Here is a 12,053-nt window from a genome sequence, read left to right on the forward strand (position 1 = left end):
TTACAAGGAGCTGAGAGCTTCAGGGGAAGAAAAGTTTAGCGTTGTGTATTCCAAGACCGCTTGCATTGTTAGCACAACAGGTAGTAGCTTACGTTTGATGCAGAAGGCTGTGGGTTCTACTCCCACAGTATGCAGATAGATCGCTGATACTGTACTATGTTGTATTTTAAAGGGAGTGGATGCTACAGTCTTGTGAATGTCCTCCTTTGGAGGAGTTGCCTAGTAACTATGAACCTGTTATCAGTTTGCCATCCATTCCCTGTTGCAATATTATTAGCTTATCATTTTTTAATATAACATAGGCAATTTATTCTTCAAGGGCAACATCCAATTTATTTTTAGATGAAACAATGAAATATAGAGTTGTTTCCTAGCAGCAACCTCTTCATTAGTTAGAGATCCCTTAAATGTGGAATTATTTAGATGACTTACTTCTGCAGACATTTTGTATATTTACTGATATTGGTGGATTATGAGAAGTTTAAGTGACCTTTTATGGTTGACATTTTCTAAAATATGTAGTTTTGTTTTGTCATTATTGGTTCATACATTTTGTTTCATTGCTTACAGGAAGACTGTTCAAAACTACAGATTTAATACACATTCTAACAACTGGTGCTGTATTATACAAGGAATATAATTTAATACAATCAGGAAGGTGAATCAAGGAATGCATACATGCATGCATGGCCCTAAAAATGTGTTTGAAAACAGCCCAGAGGAAAGTGTGAAAGGCTCAAAATCATGGGCAAATTTTAAGCTTTACACTTATTACCAAAGCAATGGATGAAGGTAGAACAGTTCACACCACATTACCTTGACCTGGCCAAGCCTTTTGACACAATCCCCTACGCAGGTGTAGTACAAAAGATGAATAATGTAGGAGAAAACACTTACATAACCAGCTGCATTGTCAACTTGGCTCACAGGATGCAGGAGATCAGAAAAGGGGAAGAGACCAGTCACCAATGGAGTCCCCCAAGGTTCGGTGCTGAGACTTTTTCTGTTTGGCATATACATCTCAAAAGTAAAAGGAAATACCAAAGAGCTTTGGTCAGCTAAGTCTGAGATGACTGCAAGCTAGGAGAAGTTATTGAATCCTCAAATGACTTAACTATCATGCAGGAAGGTTTGTCCCAAATAATAACTGGTGTCAAAATCATGACGATGCCCTCTGAGAACTGATCCACTTGTTTGACATTTGGGAACTTGTATGTACAGTGACCTAACTTTTGACCATCATGTGCCCAGAGTCATAAGAAAGCCTTTCTATATTGCACAGCTTATAAACAAATTGATTGTGACTAGATCTAGAGATGTTGTTGTTCCCCTTTACAAAGCTCTCATTATGTCAATCATTTTGTATAATGCCCATTTTGGCATGTATCTGTCCAGCCCCATGCAACAATTGGAATACCTTCAGAGATACCTTACTAAAAGGATACAAGTCCTAAACAATAGGTCTTGCATGGACCACCTCAAAGATTTATTACTATAATCAGTATCCTACAGAGTGCTTAGAGGTGACATGTCTGGCATACAAAGCATCCTCCGACATAATACAGATGGACCTACTGAACATCAGCAAGTCAAATGGCATCAGAAATACTCAGTCCGGGTATTTAAACTGAATGTTGTGGAGAGATGGATATATATCACAGAGGCTACCACTGTTCCAGAACAGACAATCCATAAAAATAAAGCAAAGCAGCTCATCCATCCATATTCAAATGCAACTTGGATCTAAGGATGGGTAATAGAAGATGTACTCCAGGATTTCCCCTCATGCCACTAATGGATAGAGGCAGTTCCAAAATGCTGCATCTCCTACATGGCCCCCTCAAATTATCTATGGTAAAAATTACCCTTTTTAGTTCAGTAAGTGCTCCTGTCACCCCCCCAGTATTTAACAGCTTCCGGCGCCTATGACCTGTCTCAGGTGTCTGAACTTGTTTTGAAGAGTGTGCATAATTGTGCAAATACTGTGTCTAGGGTCACTACTGCTACTATTGTTTTGACAAGATATGCCTGAGTACTTAAAAGTTTCCTGAAGAGATAAGGTTTAAGATTTTAAACTCCTTTTGACAATGAGGTAGCATTTGGTCCTGCTGCTACTTAGGTTCTCAAACAGTTTGATGAAAGAGGGAAATTAAATCAGAGAGTTAAAATGTTTCAAGCCCCACACTATAAATCTTAGCGAGCTACTTAAAAATAATAATAATCCCTGCCAACTTCTGGCAAACAGGAAACAAAAAAGAAATGGCAGGAAGGAAAAAAAAAAGGATTCTTCCAGAAACAGATGCATCTTAATTCCCATAGTTGGGAATGATCATGTATGGATTTCCATTAGGATCCAGGGTCATTCTGAAGATTCAGAATGAGACTCTAGAAATTATTGTGATTATTTCCTTCTGACCCAGGCAACATTGGTTCACCTTCATATGGAATTGGGCAGGAGCAGTTATCACATGTTTCCTTACAGATTGCATCTACTCACACATACCATTACTACTTTGAGTGTACATATAATCTAGCCATTCATCTGTCTCATTTATTTCAGAATTTGAATGTCATGGAGAATAGGTTCTATATACTCTGGTCATGCTTTTGCAGCCCTGGTGTTATCTTGTCAGTACCAAGTCCTTTAGGAAAGCTATAAAATATATTCCCATTATGGGACTGGAAAAAGTTGTTTTTTCCTTAGTAAACTGTTGCTGCTGCTTCTCACCATGACAAAACATTTCCAGGCAGGACTAAGGCACATTCTAATACAGCCTTTTCTTTGATGGCATATTGGAAAGAGATGGTCTATAGAAACATTCTAGAGGCAACTACACAGTCCTCTGTGCATACTTTTGCAACACATTGCATTATTAGATTCCCTTTCAGAGTCCAGGACTAGCTTTGCTAGGACCATTCTCTAAGGGCTCCAGGCCCTTATCCTTCCTCCTACCAGGTTGGATAAGCTTTGGTAATCAACTCAGTTAGCCAAAGGTTACTGCAGCAGTGAGAATGATGAATATAGTGTAGTTGTGTAAACTGCCCTTGCCATAACAGAAAATTTTCAAATTCCTCACTGCTGCAGTAGCTGCATCAACCCTCCACACCCTTCTGCTGTGTATAGTTAGATCTTGGGATAAAAATGTATATGTATTTATCTTTTTGGAGTCTCAGAATTAATAAGCTTAATCTTTTGGTTTGGGCAACAAAGTCCTGAAGTTGTCTACACTCTGACTACTGATTGCCCCTCGAGAGGCTAGCAAATCAGCAGTCAGAGGGTAGCTGTAGGAGGGAGAAGTAGCTTTTTGAAGACTGGCCAGTTGTGTCCTGGACAGGATACAACTCACTTAACCAAAGGCTACTGCAGCAGTGAGGAATTTGAACTTCCTTGAAGAAACTTAACAAAACTGTACTTTCTATCCCACAGATTAGTATTCAAGATGCCTTCTGGTCACCTCTATGATGGCAGATTTTCTTCCTTCAGAAAAAAAAATGCAAGCTTACCTGCTCTTAATCTTTCACTTCAAGCGATTTTAACTGCAATAGTGTCTAACAGTTGTAGGATACAGTGGCCTCTTCTATCCTTATGATTCCTCTTGTCAGACTACATGTGAGAAAAATTCACAGGTGTCACAAATCTGTTTGGACCCAATTTCATCATCTTTCATTTCCATAGTTTCTGAAAGAGGAACTTCTTTTTTGGGCCAATCAAGTCCTTTGCAACCAATAAGTCAATTTCTCCTCTTCCCAACCCTTTCCAGACAGTGGTCGCATATGCTTCAAATTTTGCTTAGGGTCCTGTTTCTCAGGGTGTAAAGGTGTAGAAAATCTGGAAATCACAGCACTGGTGCAAACACATCAATGTGAAAGAAATGATGGTGCTGATAAATGCTCTGAACATTCTGAATCAACTCTGGTCTCAGGAATTCTCTTAGTGGCAACAAATACTACCACTTTGATTTGGTATATAAACAAGGAAGAACAAGATCACACACCCTTTGCAGATCAGAGCAAAACACAGTAGTAGACTCCTTGAGCAGATCCATAACAGACCCTCAAGAATGGATGCTGCACTGTCTTAGAAATAGTGTACTAGTGAGGAGCCCACAAATACATGTTTTCCTCCAGTCTCAAAAAAAGATGAAACTCTTGCTCCAGGACACCTTCCATAGAGGCATGAAAGACAGATGCCCCAATCAGTCCCCTGGATGCAGATGTTTCTTTGCACCTTTCCTCTCATTTCCAAAAGTCCTTTAAAAGATCATAAAGGAATTATCAATGATGTTATTGGTTTCTCCCCTTTGGGCCAGATAACTCTTGTTCTTCCTTCTCATGCAACTGACCAGGTGCAGTTACCAACAGTTTTTTTCACAGAGTGGACTTCCTCATACAAGACAAGGGATCTCTAGTTCAGTCCAATATTCAAAATAGTTAGTCTATTCTGAGGATGCACAACATGTATTGGAGGGGGTAAAAGTTGCTACAGTAATATCTTATTTGTCTAAAATGAAGAGATTTTTTTTTTGGTGTCAGAGGACAGGACCCATCTCAACTGGATAGTACCCTTGATTCTCCAATACCTGTATGCGTTGCTTTCTAGCCTTGTGTACACTTTAGTAAAGGTACACCTTTTGGTCATTTTGAGAATGTCTGCCACTGGATCCCCCTCTTTTGTCTGAGTTCAGTTTCTAAATGAGGTTTTGCATATCAGACCATGAAGAAAAAAGCTGGCTCCTCCTTGGAATTTGAATTTTGTAAAAAAAAAAAAAAAAAAAAAAAAAGGTTAGGCCTACCACTCTTTAAACCTGCATCCAGCTGTTCTCTAAAATGTTTGGTTTGGATGATTTCCTTCCTGGTAGCCTTAACCTCTGGCAGACAGGTTTCTGAATTACAGGCCCTTAAGCCTTTTTTAGGTTTTCACAAGGACAAAATAAGTCTCAGAACCAACCCTTTCTTACACCTAAAGTTCTCTAAATTTACTTTTAATCAATATGTACAACATCCAGTTTTCTATCCCTGTCTCCAAAACAAGGGATTTTCATTCATTTTCATTGCCTTGATGTTCATAGGCAACTTATCTAGACAAAAACAAAGGTTTCAGAAAATCTAATCAACTTTTTATGTCTTATGAAGGTAAGAAAAAGGGGCAATCAGTAATGGTTTTCCCATTCGTTTATTTATTGCTGTTTGTTTACTAGGAGAGTCTTACAGTCCCATTTTCAGTGGAAGCCTGAGGAGAAAAATTTATTGAACAAAAATTCCAATAGTAAATTTGCAGAGATGCAGTAAAGAAACATTTGCATATTACAAAAACTTATAGATTTAGACTAATATACATAGTAATATATATGTATACATAATTTTATATATACATATAAAATTAGCAGTGTTGACCACTGAAATTAAGACACTCGCTAGACATACATATTTGTAAAACACTATGAGTACGGCAAAAAACATGGGAGTGGTTAGGAGAAAATGTGAGATAGTAGAGCTAACTAGACAGTTTAAAAGTAAGGTAGGAAACAGAAGCAGAGATACGTGAAGTGTTATATATTCTTAAGTGAGAAGTAGGTAAGAGGGAGTAAGGTGGGAGAGACAAAACTAAGGGTAAGATAAGGAGCGAGTGGACATTTAGCTGAGATGGGAGAATGAGTACCGACAGGAGGATGTTGGGTGGTGTTTTAGGTTGTTCTTAAATTTTGTGTTGTGTTGTTTTAAAACAGTGAGGATGAAGTTCCATTTTCTAGTAACACACGAAGAGTAGAGTGAGTCACCTGGACTGTTGTATCATTTGGGGGTAGACAGTCTTTTTGTCACTAGGTCTCAGGGGTCTTGGTGGGAAGTAGTGTTTGAGGATGTTTTGAAGTGCTGTGTAAGCATCAGGTTTGTGAATTAGTTTGTGTGTGGTAATTATCTGGGAGTAGGTAAGGTAATTGGGTAATTCTAGCTGGTTGAGATTCTTTACTGCCACACAGTGATGATGGAAAGACCCCAAAAGTACCTCACCAAGAGGATCAAAGGGCTCATACAGATGCCACATGCTGCCCGGTTAAAGAAACTCCAGCTCTACTCAGTGGCATACTGCCTGCTCAGAGGCGATCTGTGCCTGACGTATAAAGCCATGTCCAACCCGGAATTAATGGACATACTGCACCTCAGAAAATCCAAATGTCATCGAGCTATGCGCTCGAGAGACTTGAACCTCAGCACTGAAATAAATAGGACATGCTGGAGGGACAGATTCATAACCCAGAGGCTCCCTTCACTCTGGAATAAAATCCCAGTCCAGGTTAGGCAGTGTCCCTCATTGACTCTCTTCAAGAGGAATCTTGATGAGTGGATGGGAGATCATAGATTTACTCCGGGTATCACTTCTGTGTCACTGTTAGACAGATGCACAGTATACTAACCTCAAAAAAGGGCATAGCAAAATTCATTTTAAAATGGGTGGCGAAAGCCAAACACACTCTGGCTAGGCTTGTAAATGCCCTAGGGCAGATAGCCTAGTATGAACCTATGAACCTATGAGTTTAATACAAATTTGGCTGTTTTGCTGCATGCATCTTGTTTATTTTGTAGAGTGTACTGTAGGTTAGTTAAGATGGGTGATGCATAGAGTAGGGAAGGGAGAAGGTAGGAAACTGCTAGTGATGTCATGGAGTAGTTAATGAGGTAGGATAAATTGTGGTAGAGAACTCCTAGTTTTTGGTGACTTTTTTGATGGAATGGTAAATAGGAAAAGTAGAATTTTAAGTTGTCATCTATTATGATTGCTAACAGTTTGGTGTTTGGTTCGGGTTCTTTGATGGCATTATCTAAGGTGATGTTAACAGTTAGTTTGATGAATCTAAGGATTTAGGAGTAAACAGCATTAACTTTGTTTTAGTTGGTGGTTACGGAAGCATACGTCCGTGGTTGAGAATGACTGTTAAGTCATTTGATGGAGTTGTGGGAGGCATGGTTCAGAGCATATGAGGGTAGTGCTGTTGGCATATTGGATGAAAAAGGCACATTTGCTAAATTTGTGAAGGTTTTTGTGAAGACGTTGAGTAGTACTGGGCCAGAATGGCATCCTGTGGTACACCGATGGAGACAGGTAGAAATGAAGAGAGGCAATATTTCTATTTTACAGTCTGTAGTCTGTTGGAGAGAGAACCAAGAAAGGGCTGACTGGGATAGAGACAGGAAAGACAGTTCTTGTAATAGGAGTTGGCATTATACAGTGTCAAATGCTTTGACATGTCAAGAAAAAGGGGGGATTCTAGGTTGCTTTCTCTTCATATTTTTAGTTTCATTGAAACTGAGTAGAGAGGCCATTGTGCTGTGGTGTGGACATAAACCATGTTTGTTTGTTTATTTTACATTTGTTTACTGGGAAAGTCCAACTGGGCATGGATCCCATTTCAGCAGAGGTCCGGGAAGAAAAGCTCCACAAAGATTAGTACAGCAAATACAGTAAATACAATAGACATGTTATTGAAGTACAGTACATAGTCAAGAAGTTAATAAGGTACAGTTTCAAAGCCAAGAAAAGAGCAAAAAGTAAATATACTGTAAGGAACACAGTGTGTTACAATAAACAATACAGTTGAAAGGACATTCTGTTCAGTCATTTGGTTACGTTCATCAGTGGCTAGTACAGTAAACACACATTGATTAAGAGTATAGAAAGGAGTTGTTGCAAGCTTTCATAGAAGGTTAAAGTATGATATGATCTAATTAAGTAAAGCTACCCAGAGTCAGAACAAACACATAACCAAGATCTATGTAAATAGGACTGGAGGAGTTTTTTGAAATTATTTTTCTTTTCAATGGTCCTAATATCTACAGGGATGGTATTCCATGCTTTTGCAACAGAAATGGAAAACAGGGAGTCCCCAGAGCTATTGTTGCTTTTGCCTATGTCAGCCAGTGCTTTATTGATGGATCTTAATATGCATTTGTTAGAGTAGATATTAAGTAGACCTTGAAGAGCAGGAACTCTATCAGGATAATATAGAATTTGCTAGGCTACTTTAAGCTGGTTATATGTGACCAGGTTGGGTAATTTTAGCTAGGATAGTTGCTTCATTGCTATGCAGTGATGTGTCCTGAAGGGTGAGTCAGTAGCAAACCTAGCTGTTTTATTGTAGCAGGTATTTAGTTTATTAAAGTCTGCTTTGTTTAGGTTAATGAGTATGGGGGAGGTATAGAGGAATGTGGATAGTAGGTGGGTTCTTGTGATGGTGGCTTTACTGTCATTGATGAGGTACATTTTGCATCAATTTAGGGTTCCGAGTTTATGGACTATCTTTATTGTTTGTGAAATGTGCATATTGAATTTCATGTTGTGATCTAAGATAACCCTTAGAAGTTTGGTGTGTTGGACAGGTGTGATAGGGGTGTTATTAGCTGAGAATATTGTGAATGTTGATATGGCGTCTAAGGCTCTAGTGGAATAGAATATCATTAGCTGTGTTTGATTGGAGTTAAGTATTCGTTGAGACTTGAGAAATAAACATACCCAACTCAACGAGAAACAAAAAAACTAACAAAAACGAGTTGGAACCGTGGTCAATAAAGGCAACCAGCAATAAAAATTCCTCTGAAATAAGGAACAAAAGAAACAAATAACGTACCACACTTTATTGAACATTTTCGTCAGAGACTTCATCAGAATGCAAGTTAAGCACATATAACAAAGAATAAATACTCTAACCAATTAAATATACTAATTAAGAAAAACAACATTATTGCAATTAATTAATTCACTAAAAACTGAAATCAGTAAGTTTTATTGGAGTTAAGTATTAGTTGAGACTTGGCTAACCAGGTTTCAACAGCGGTAAATGACTCGTGTGTCAATTTCTGGAGTTGAGGGAGTGATGGGGTGGAGCAGATTAGAGTGGAGTCAGTGGTATACTGGGCTAAAGTGGTGTGCTGGGTAGCTTTGTGGAGTTGGTTGGTGAATATGTTGAAAAGAAGAGGTCCAAGAATGGATCCTTGGGGGGAACCCCTAGGGTGACAGGTGGAAGGGGAGATAAGGAGTTTTGCCATTTTACTGCTTGTTGGCGGTTGGTTAAATATTCCTGAAACCACACTAGTGTGGAATGGCTGAGATTAAGATGGGAGAGAGCAGATAGGAGTTTGGGATGGAAGACAGTATCGAAGGCCTTGGAGAGATCTAGGAATACAGTGGATACTAGGTTACCATTGTTTTGATGTTGGTTTACTGCATTGATAAAGCTAATAAGGGGTGTGGTAGTACTGGGATTGGGGTGATATCCATGCTGGGTGTTGGTTAGCAGTTTATTAGTGAGGAGATAGTATATTATTTGGGAATATATACATTTTTCTTGGATTTTAGATAAGGGAGATAGAATGGCAATTGGATGGTAATTAGTTAGTGGGGTGGTATTATGTACAAACTTTTCCACAGAGAAGGAACGTGTTGTTCTAATAAAGAGTGATTAATGAGCATGGAGAGTGGATAAGAGATAGCTTTGGCTGCGATCTTTAGATATTCTGCAGGTAATTTGTTAGTGGCCAGGGTTGTGGGTTTAAGCCTATTTAGGTGTTTATAAATTGTGCTAGTTGGGACAGGCAGTAAGGAGAAGATGTTTTGGTCTGCTGGTATAGAAAATAGGTTTGGATGTGAAGTGGGAGAACTATTATTGGTGAGGGCTAGGATAGACTTGCAGCGTTTATTGAACTGGGTGGCAATATTATTGGTGGTGGTGTCAATGTTAGGGGGTAGAATATTGGTCTTTCCTGGTTGTAGGATTTTATTAATGGCAGCCCAGAATTTTTGTGGGTTATTTTTGTGTTTGGTTTGAATGCCTGTATAGTGGTTCCTTTTGTCTGTCCTAATTTGTTTTTTGGTTTTGTTCCTTAGTTTCTGGTATGCCTGTTTATTAGTTTGAGTTTTATTTTGATGCCATGAGTCCCATGCTTTATCTCTTTGTTTTAGCAGTAGACAGGTATCTCTGGTCAGCCAGGGGACATAGTTGGATTTAGTTCTGATAGTCCTGATAATAGCAAGATGATTTAGAATGTTTAAGAAAGTGTTATTAAAGTAGTCTATGGCACTTTCCGGGGGGGGGGGGGGATGAGCGTGGTCTCCACTTCCATTGAATAAGTGCAGATATGAAGTCATGGGTTTTGAAATTCTTTGTGTACCAGATTTGTTGGAGGGTGGAGGATTTAATGGATTCACTTGGTGTCTAATTATAAACACAGGATTTAGTTGCTGAGGGTGTCTGGGAGGGAGCCTGAAAGGTAGGATTGAGATGTGAGGGTGTCTGGGAGGGAGCCTGAAAGGTAGGATTGAGATGGTTTGTTAGTAAGGATCCAGTCTGGGATGGATTCCTTTTTTGATGCTTTATCTACCCATGTTGTGATTTTGATTAGTTGAGTGAAACAGTGTAGGTTAATGTGGTTGGGGGGGGGGGGTGGAGCGAGTTACAGGAGGACCAGTCAATATTAATGTCACCTAGTATGATTGTTTCTTGGTGAAATTTTTGGGATGTGCAGTCTAGAATGGATTCCACTGTATTGATGTTATTGCTTGGGGGGATTATATAGGTACCAATTATATGCAAGTGTTTTTTTTAGTTGATTTTCAGCTTAGTGAACATAGTTTCTGCATTACTGAACTTGGGTTTTTCATTGAATAACATTTCAATGGTCAGGTTTTTAAAGAAGAGAACAATGCCTCTGGCTCTTTTGGATATTCTGTCTTGTCTAAGAAATTTGTAACCAGGTGGAATAAAGTCATTATTATTGTTTAGTGGTTTTAGCCAGGTCTCTGTGAGAAGGACTATGCTGGGGGAGTAGAGAGTCAGTGTAGCGTGTAGCTCTGGGATTTTGCTCAGTATGTTTATGTTGAGTATAAGGAGATCTGTTGATTTCCTGGGGGAGGTTAGAATGTTATTTGTTTGGTAGTGCGGGTTGTTATTGTTTGTAGGACCAAGGTTTGGGTGCACATCTCCACTAAGAATAATTCTGGGTGCTATTTGAATTATAGATTTTAGACATTTAATCATAGATGCATTATATTTTGAGGAAATGTGGTTGTTTAGATGTGGGGTTACTTTGAATGTAGCAAGGTCAAGATTTGAGATGTTATAGATAGAAGGCGATACTACTGAAAAGGCTGGTTTGTCTTGTGAATGGGTTGGGCAGGTAGGGGATTTAGTCTGAAATTTTGAGTTGTTAGTGTAATGGTAGGTGGTTGTGTGAGGTGATGGCGAGGCTTATTATTAATGTAAAGGTTAGGGGCCACATTTTGCTCTGAAAATGGTTGATGTAATGTTTACAGGAGTGAGTAGGGATTTAGGTGTGGCTATACTTTATGTATGTTGTGGTTAGAGTGGGGGGATTAAATACAGGGTATTAGCCTGAAGAGATTGCACAATTTGGGTATTGTGTGAGTGAGGTGATGTGGATTGCAGAGAGAGTGAGAAGAGGAGTGGCTATATAGAAATGGGGTTGGTGTGAGAGTGAGGCTTAGGGGTGTGGCTAGTTAGGTATAAAAGTCAAGAGCCTGGGGGTGGGTGGAAGTGGGGGTAAAGTAGGGGAGTGGTGTGAGTCCAAGTGTAGCAGAGGGCGAACAGAGTGGGAAGATCCAAATTTCAGGTATATGCATGTAAAAACAATTGCTCTAAGCTATTGGCTGCTTAGTAGTAAATCCATTTTCTTGCATAGATGAGAGGAAGTTGCTGGTGGTGAGATACGTTAGGTTGTGAATGTTTACATTTTTTCAAGTATTTTGGATTGGAGAGGTAAAATTGCTATTTGTCAGTAATTAGAGGTATTATGTGAGATTTCTTTTTCAGATAGAGAGGACATAACATTTTGTAATAGATTTATTTATCAGTGCGGAGACTGGGTATGCAATGGTAGCTGCTGCTAATTTGAGATATTCTGATGAAAAACGGTCAGCAACTGAGTTTTTAGAATTTTGGAGAAATGTTTTTGATACTACAGGTTAGAATTGGCAATAGTGAGAAAGAAGAGAGAGTTTATGAGTGTGGGAGGTAGGTATAGTGAGGGAAGAGGGTGGTTTACTT

The sequence above is a fragment of the Protopterus annectens genome, chromosome 5.part0 (assembly GCF_019279795.1).
Source record: "Protopterus annectens isolate FY-2018-M chromosome 5.part0, PAN1.0, whole genome shotgun sequence".
In the NCBI taxonomy this organism is placed as follows: Eukaryota; Metazoa; Chordata; order Ceratodontiformes; family Protopteridae; genus Protopterus; species Protopterus annectens.